Source organism: Daphnia magna, linkage group LG9 (genome assembly GCF_020631705.1).
Source record: "Daphnia magna isolate NIES linkage group LG9, ASM2063170v1.1, whole genome shotgun sequence".
Taxonomy (NCBI): Eukaryota; Metazoa; Arthropoda; class Branchiopoda; order Diplostraca; family Daphniidae; genus Daphnia; species Daphnia magna.
This window is the reverse complement of record NC_059190.1, coordinates 9,941,998-9,951,029: the sequence shown is the minus strand read 5'-3', so window position 1 is coordinate 9,951,029 and position 9,032 is coordinate 9,941,998.

Sequence of the window (9,032 nt, the reverse complement as noted above, 5' to 3'; positions counted from 1 at the left end):
TTTTTTATCGATATCATCAATCCACGAAGTTTTAAATTGCGGATTCAACATTGCAGCGATCTTAAGCTCTTCATCATCGAAACATTCGGCAAATCTCTTCTTAACGGAATTTATAAGATTATTGACAACAGACTTGCAGTGCTTCACCTCCGAATTGTGCTTCCATTTTTCCATTTTCTCCAACAAAAGCTTTAAAGTGGGAAGGAGGTAACCGACATTAACTTTAATTGGCTTGCAAAACATCTAATGCTTCCAAAATCGGCCTCATAGCTTTGACATATTCTTTGATAAATCCTTCTTCCGCTGGCCGAAAATAATCAATTTTGAAATGAGTGAAAAGTTTTTTTAAGTCTGCTTTCTTGGTGTTGAGAAAGTGCCTCACTCTTACGAGGGCGTCGAAATAAGAATTCCATCGAGTTTCATTGTTGACAACAAAAAGACCGTCCAAGCTTGCATAAATATTGTCTGCAGCTTTTGAACTTCTATTTTGCTTACTCCAAAGAGCAAGTAGCTTTTTCTCAGTAGAATCCATTAAGTTTTTCAAAGATGCGTCAAGGCCAACAAACATGTCCTTTTTGGCGACTAAACTCAATAAATGACAGGCACATCTTCTATGCTTTGGAAGGCAATAGATTTTGCGAGACGATGCTTTCTTCTTCAAAATGTCCGTCAAGAAAATAAAGTTTACTGCTCCTTCATCTGGTTTTCCACCTTGAACAAGTTGTTCCTTATCCTTTGTGCCGTTGTCAGCGCCAATTTTACGGATACCTGGGACCAAATCTGCATATTCTGCATCATCTAATCCATCTTCCTCACTACTTTCGTGGAATTCGGATTATATGTCGCTCAACATGTCCGTAATAGATTCCTCGTTTAGATAGTCATTAGTTTGTTGACGAAAAACTTGATAGTGGGATAGTGGCCGTGGAAAATATCGGGAGGAGAGTCTTCAAACAAAGAAAACCCAATCCAGTAGAGCAAATCAACGCAGTGGAATTGGCAGTTCTGGGCACCTGGAAAGGAGCCCCACTCGTCAAAATAACAGCCCTGGAAACGGACTACATCGGAGACACTGGACCCTACTCCCACACGGCATTCGCAAGACACTTGTGGTTGGAAGACGAAAAAATGGCTGACGACAGGTTTGAAACCAACAGCCAAGAAAAAGAAGTTGGCATTTTAATCGGAGTCGACCAAATGTTTGAGATCATTCCTAACCAAACGGCTATCCAAAGTCTGTGCGGTTTTAGAGCACACAACACATAAACGAATATTATTTTACGAATTCATCCGAAGATATGGACGTAATGGAAGCCGGCAAGGAGGCCAAAGAATTTTCGCCCGCCCAGCCTAGGCCTATGGAAGAAATTTCCAGTCAGGAGCACAACCATACCTCCAAAAACAAAAAGGAAAAACGGAAAATCGTAACAGAAGAATTGAAGCGGCAAACGGACTTTGACTTATCTCTGTTCTGGAAGCTGGAACACTTCGCCATTTTAGACGATTGTGATGCAGTGGAGTCAGACGTTGCTCTCAGCTCCTTTGGCGACAAAATCACCCGTAAAAAACATGGGCGATACTGCACCCCAATCGCGTGGAAGACGGACCAATGGAGGCTAGAAAAGAATTTCCTAATGGCAAAAAGAAGACTGGAGAGTTTATTGAAAGGACTCAAAAGAACATCAGAGCTTCTATCGGCCTACCACAAGGAAATAGACCAGCTGCGCGCCCAAAACTTCGTAGAGGAGGAAGACCAGAACTACGAAAGACTCCACACTTATCTGCCACACCATCCTGTCATCCGAAAGGACAAAAAGCCCACGAAGATTCGACCGATATTCGATGGGGCGGAAAAATTGATGTATGGCCCAAGCCTCAACGATGTCTTGGAAACCGGCCCGAACCTCAACCCCGATCTGCTAGCCGTCTTAATGTGATTCCGTTTACACAATATTGCATGGGTAGCAGACATCGAAAAAATTTTTTTAAACATCGCCCTGCATCTGAAGACGCCGAAGCTGTCAGATTTCTGTGGATCACGGAGCCAGAAACTCCATATTCGCCTCTAGTAGCATACAAGTGGAAACAAGTCCCATTTGGGATCAGCTCCAGCCCATTTTTGCTGCGAGTTACCCTAAACAAGCACCTAGACGGCATGGAATCAATCTACTTCACAACAGTAAGACCGTTCAAGGAGAAAATTTATGTTGATGACTACCTTGGAGGCGACGACAACATCTCCACAGCTAAAACCAGGATACAGGAGACAAAATCCATCTTCCAGGATGCAAAACTCAACATGCAAAATTGGGTCAAAATGACCAAACAGTTCGCAAATTTTTCAGTGAAAAGGGGCTCATCAACCCCATAGTGAAAATCTTCACTCAGAAACTGGAAGAAGGTCAGCCTAAGGTCCTAGGGATTCAATGGGATACCGAATCCGACACCTTCCAATTCGATCCCGCACCTATCATCGAAGCTGTGACGGAATTGGGAGAACTAGTGACCAAAAGAAATATTTTAAGAATATCGGCAAGAGTATTCGATCCCATCGGGTTCTTAGCACCCACAACGCTCCTGCTGAAAATATTCTACCAGAAACTTTGGGAAGCCGAAATTGACTGGGATGTGCAAGCGCCTTCTGAAATACGGAAGACATGGATAGCAGCCATGACCTGGTTGAACAAGTTTGCCAACTTAAAAATCCCACGTTGGATAGGCTACTCGAAAGAGTCATACAAACTCCAGAAATTCATGTGTTCGGCGACGCATCCGAGGCCGCTTACGAAGCCGTTGCCTACGCAAGGCTCCAAACCAAAAACGGCGACACAGTCATCCATTTTCTTGCTAGCAAGAAAAAAGTGGCGCCTTTCCCAAAGAAAATGGTCAACTCACCTAGATTTGAGCTATTAAGCTCACTTCTGGCGGCACGATTGGGAGAAAAACTCAAAAACTTTCTCCACATCGAATCGTGGCGAACAATATTCTGGGCTGACTCTCTAGTGGCACTTGGCTGGATCCGAGGAGACACCAACAGGTGGAAACCATTCGTCAGGAACCAAGTCGAAGCTATTAAGAAACTTTCTGGCCCAAATTGGTGGCGACACTGTCCAGGCGTCCAAAATCCTGCGGATCTCGCCTCGTGGGGAGCGCCAGCCGTAACGCTGGTACACTCCGAGCTATGATGGAACGGACCATCATGGCTGAAAGAAGACGAAACCAAATGGCCGGAATCAACGCCCGAGGTAGAAAAACCCAGTGTCCATGAAAGAATCGAAGCGGAAGCAAAATCGAAAACCATCATCATGTCGGTAGCTTCCGTGGAGCCAGCCACTCCAGTGGAATGGGATCTGGATCGAATTTCGTGTTGGAATCGACTACTCAGAAGAACTGCTTGGATACTGAGATTCGCCTAAAACCGTCCCACAAACGCCACACAAGTGAAGACTCCAATCAAGACAGGAGACGGAAAACAGATAATGGTAGAACATCTAAAAGTAGAGAAACTGACGAGGGCGGAGCTACTTATTTATAGGCAGCTGCAAAAAGAAGCCTTTCCCAAGACGTTTCAGGATCTGCAAGAAGGGTGGCAACCACCCCATAAGGAGAAAATTGCCGCACTCCGACCCGTGTGGGACGCAAGAGACAAGTTGATTAGAATAACAGGAGGAGTAGAGCTAGCGCTAAGAGACAAGGACATTGAACCCGCCATCTTGCTTCCCGCTCAACATCCAGCAGTCAAATTAATCATCCAAGATCGACATGTCTCGCTAAAACACGCTGGAGTTAAAACCACCCTATCGGATCTAAGAGAACGATTTTGGATCATCAAAGGACGCCAACAAATTAATCAGTCTGGCACGCCTGCGTCAAGTGCCAACGGCTATCTTCACCACCATTCAGAGAAATAGCTGCACCTCAACCGATTAACCGACTGAAACAAGCGAAAGCCTTCGAAATCACGGGTGTTGATTTCGCAGGGCCGCTGTATTACAAACACCCAATTTCGCGTAAGAAACGCAAGGAAACGGATCCTATATCCTCCACGGATCCCTCGCCAACGGATGGTTCGGCTTTGAAGCCTACGGTAGAGCCTCCAGCGATGGAGCCCGTTGAAGAACCTCCAAGCACAGAACCAACGGAGGAAAACGAAGAAAACCTCCAATTGGGCGAATCCTCAGCCAAAAAGAAAGGCACAATTTAACAGCCGAAGAGCTATGCCTGCCTATTTACTTGTGCTGTAACGAGGGCCGTCCATCAGGAGCTAACAAAAACGATGTCCGCGCGCGACTTCCTCCTCGCATTTCGAAGATTTTCCGCCAGGAGGGGTAGCGTCTCTATCATGTATTCGGACAATGCCCAAACATTTAGATGCGTCTCCAATCATTTGAAAGTCCTAAGATTCGATCCATCGATCCATGACCTTCTGGCAATGCGAAAAACCGAATGGATTTTTTCGGCCAGACTAGCCCCATGGTGGGGAGGGTTTTGGGAGCGCATGGTGCGGACAATGAAGGACTTATTAAAGAGCTACCAATGGTCGTGCTTGTTTAGAATACGACGAGCTAGAGGTAAGTCTTATTGAGACCGAGAGCATGGTGAACGCACGGCCACTTACCTACGTGGCGGAGGGGAGCGACGACCCGCTCCCCATCACCCCGAACCAGTTTCTCAACAATAGGCGTTCGAACTGCACTCCGCCGGAGCCAGCCGTAAACCTCATGGCTCCCGATGCAACCAATTTGAAACTGCTGGAAATGGATCGTCAACGTAGGGAGTATGTCAGTGACATCTGCGAGCGTTTTGTCACGGACTACCTACTCCAAATCGACAAATTCCACTGCAAGGGTGCACCCGGCAGCAAGATCCGGGTAGGAGAAGTTGTCATCATTCACGATGACAACACTAAGCGCCTTATATGGACGGTAAGAGTAGTGGAGGAGTTAATCACTAACAAGGACGGATTAATCCGCTCGGTTATGATCAAGACGTCGAACGGAAACATTATCAACCGCGCCATCCAATCCGTTCACCCCTTGGAGCTACGTGAGGACCAACCGGAAGACGTCGAGGTTCCACCTGCGCCGGAGCCGGAGCCGGAACCAGAAAGGACACCTCCATCCGTGTCCGCCGCGGATCCGGTCGAGCACTTAGAGTCGTGGACCACGGGCTCTAGTGGGGAGTGTGTTGGGAATACACCGTATTCCCAACATCCGACAACGCGAGCTGGACGACGGACGTGACTTCCACAACGTTTTAATTTATATGATTTGGGTAGCCCTCGCTAGGAGGCCACCATCTTACGATTTATTTTGTGTAGCCCCGCCCCTCGGCCTACCGGCCGGCAAATGTACAGGGCAAGGGGCAGTCAGTTACAATACACACCTCACACAGTCGAGACCACAGCCAGTGCTCCCGTGTTTTCTTCTTTTCATCTTTATATTTTCATCTTTACTAAGGTAAGTTCAGTCACAGACTGAACTAAATCTTACACTGAGTTAAAACGTGTACCTCATCAGTGAACAACGCAGGAGCATCTCAACCATGTAATAGATTCACTGGGTTTAAGGGATGTATTCAATCATAGACAGCTTACACGACACACACACACACAGCTTACTGTGTAAGTAACAGCACTGACAGCACTAACATTTAGTCTGAATCATTACATTGGACTGCCCCTCTAGCCTGCCCCTCTGGCCGGTCATAGACGGGCTTTTGAGTCCTCTGACATCCAGACAGAGTGGCAAAATCCATTGACATCGCAGATTTGCATCTCTTAGCATCCGGCGCTAAGCGACAAAGTACATTGGCGCTATTCATTTTTTCATTTCCCAATTTTTTTTTCTAGCCATAGTTCATCTAGTTTATTTTTATTTTATTATTGTTTGTAAGTGGCTCGTCTCTTTTAGCCGAAGAATTTCGTTTGTTGCCAGAAATTCGTCTGCTACAAGGGGATGAGCAACAAACCATTCACAAATAATAGCTAAATAAAAATAAACCAGATTGAACTGGGGCTAGAAAAAAATTGGAAAATGAAGAAAGGAATAGGGTACCCACTGCTAGGAAGAAAAGGTGGGAAATCTTAATTATAGTTATGAAAACTTATATTTTAACGTGAAGAAGTTGGTTTCTCCATAAGACGCTGCAACCCAATCTGCAAAGTATTAATCTTAACCTGTAACAATAATTACGCTAATACCTGCGATTAAATATTTTTGAAGGTTAAACTTAGGCTTGTTCTATCACTGATTTATTTTAACTGACTTTTGACACAATAATGGCATCTGCTTCTACAGGGGGGGGGGGAATTCGAACAACGGCTATTGCTGATATCGGCCACCAAGAAGGCTCTGCTTGGCAGCGCCCCTGGTGGCCTACACGAAGTTTACAATTACAGCATAGTTTACAAGTAAAAAATAATAGGTCGTCTCACGGGCCTTCCAAATTTAGAGACCCTATCTTCTAACAGACTTTGACAATCCGCAACATCCTCCCCGCCAGAATCGCAAGCGTCCTCGCGCGATTCCAAATTCTTCTTACGGAGCAGATTCTTCTTTTTCGTATACGTAGTCTTCTCCACTAAGCCGATTCCAGTATCATCGACGGGCGAATCGGCTTGGAATTCTAATGGATAGACAGTCGGATGCTCCTGGTGGTTTCCTTACCCGAATGTAGTCGTAAAACAACCGCTAGCACCATGCACTCGGTTCCAGGGATAACTCCTGTAACAATGGCCGTCGGCCACGAAACACGTTTGATGTTAGGTTCTTTCAGCAGGACGATTTCACCAACACGCGGAATTCTGGTGCCGTTTCCCTTGCGACAGTGAAATCGCTTAAGATCAGACAGGTATGACTCTTGCCACAGCCTCCACCATGTCAAGGCTTGTTCACTCCTCTGTTTGTCCAGCTCGATGAGGTCGTCACGGCTCAACTTCGTTGAGTCGAGTGACTCTGATGTAGCTCCAGGTTGTCTTCCGGTCAGCAACTTTTGTGGAGACAAAACTTCGTAGGAATGTGCGTCGCCAGACACATAAGTAAGGGGCCACGAATTCACGATAGCTTCAATTTCCACCAGTATGGTGTGAAGTTGGTCGAAACTAACCTTCATTTTCCCCAGCACCTTTCTTAGCAGTTCTTTAACGGAGTGAACCATCCTCTCCCAAAACCCACCCCACAATGGAGCTAGGCTAGGAGAAAACTTCCATTCCATACCCTTACTTGAGAGCCAGTTGGCTAGGGTAGCATCTTCTGTCACTAATTTCGCTGCACAATTAAACGTTGACGCGTTGTCACTGTAAATAATTTTGCAATCTTCTCGACGTGACATCATTCTTCTTAACGCGTACATAAAAGTTTGTGTAGTCAGATCAGTCACAAGCTCTAAGTGCACAGCCCTTGTGACCGCACAAGTAAACAAACACGCATGTACTTTCTTTTCGCCAACACGAGTCTTCTCGATATCGTTCCCATCACTGTCTTTTTTAATAAGAATCACTTCTTCTCGCACATACATTGTGCCGAAGTAGTCGATCCCGATCACTTCAAATGGGTGCGCTTTCTTGGTTCGATCCAATGGCATTGCAGCAGATTCTTCATTAAAGGGACGCGATTGAACTCGTTGGCACTTAACATACTTTTTATGTCACTTTTAATCCGTTGGCGTGCATGAATGATTCAAAAACGATTTCGTAAGAACGCCAAAGTGTTTTGAACCCCAGTATGCTTCCGTTTAACATGATGATAGTGAATCATCATGTTGACAATCCTCTCGTTTGATGGAAGAAGAGGGGCGGATCGATGAGCAGCTCTTTTAGGGCCGGGCCTACTCTTCCAGTCACTCGGATGAGTTGCTCCATTGCATCCCAAATAGGCCTTAGTGTATCAATACCGTGAAGCAGTTTACCACGTGGTTTTCCCTTTTGTAGGGACTCGTAGATTTCTGCAAATGCCTTTTTTTTTTGAATGAGTTTTAAGATGTAGTTCTCTGCGACGGCGATTTTGTGAACCGAGAGACAGGAAACTTCCACTCCCCTGATCATTTTGGTTGCTTCGCCGGGCGACTCCTTCCTAAAAATCCTAAACATCCAGGCGATTGTACGTAAAACTCGCAGATAACTGCTTGCTCTTGATACCAGTACGTCAAACCAATCCGAAGTACTATTAGCTGCAACAATTTGCAGTTTCTGCTTCAATTTTGCTTCGATCTCCATCAATTGCATTACTTCTGATGGGATATCTTGTTGCAGCCATTCCGTGTTTTCCAGTCTCAGCAATGAGGGACCTCCCCACCAGGAGGAAGCCGCAACTAACTTCTTTGCTGTCAAGCTTCTTGATGCGTGGTCTGCTTGATTGTCCTTCCCCGGACAATGTTTCCAGTGATCTGGTTCAAACGTCTTCAGGTTGGCTTCAACTCTGTTTCTGACGAACATCTTCCAACGGTTTGCTTCTCCGCGAATCCATCCAAGGGTTGCCATGGAGTCAGTCCATAAATGCACTTCCCAATTTACTTTGTCAACTGCGTTGACGATTCTTTCAGCTAGAACACTGCCGAGTTCGGCACTAAGTAACTCTACCCATGGTAGAGATACCTCGTTCTTCAGGAGTGGTGCTGCTCTGGTTTTGCAGCAAATTAGCCGAGTGAAGTTTGGATGTCTGGATTTCACGTAAACAACAGCTCCATACGCTTTGGTTGAAGCGTCACAAAAAACATGCAGTTCTTGCGTGTTTTTGCTAGATGCCATAGAAATCAACCTTGGCACTTGTAACTTGTTAATGTATCTTAAATCTTTAACAATTGTTCTGAATTTGTTTTCCGTGTCTTCGGGCACCTTCTCGTCCCATCCAATCTTGACTTGCCACAATTCTTGAAAAAAAAGCTTAAATTGAAGCGTTACGGGTCCAAATAATCCAAAGGGATCAAAAAATTTTGTTTAAATTTTTGCAAAAGCTCGTTTAGTCAACACTTGAACTTTTGCTGCTGTGTCTACGATAACGTCTGCCTTGAAATAAAAGCAATCCGTGCTAGTA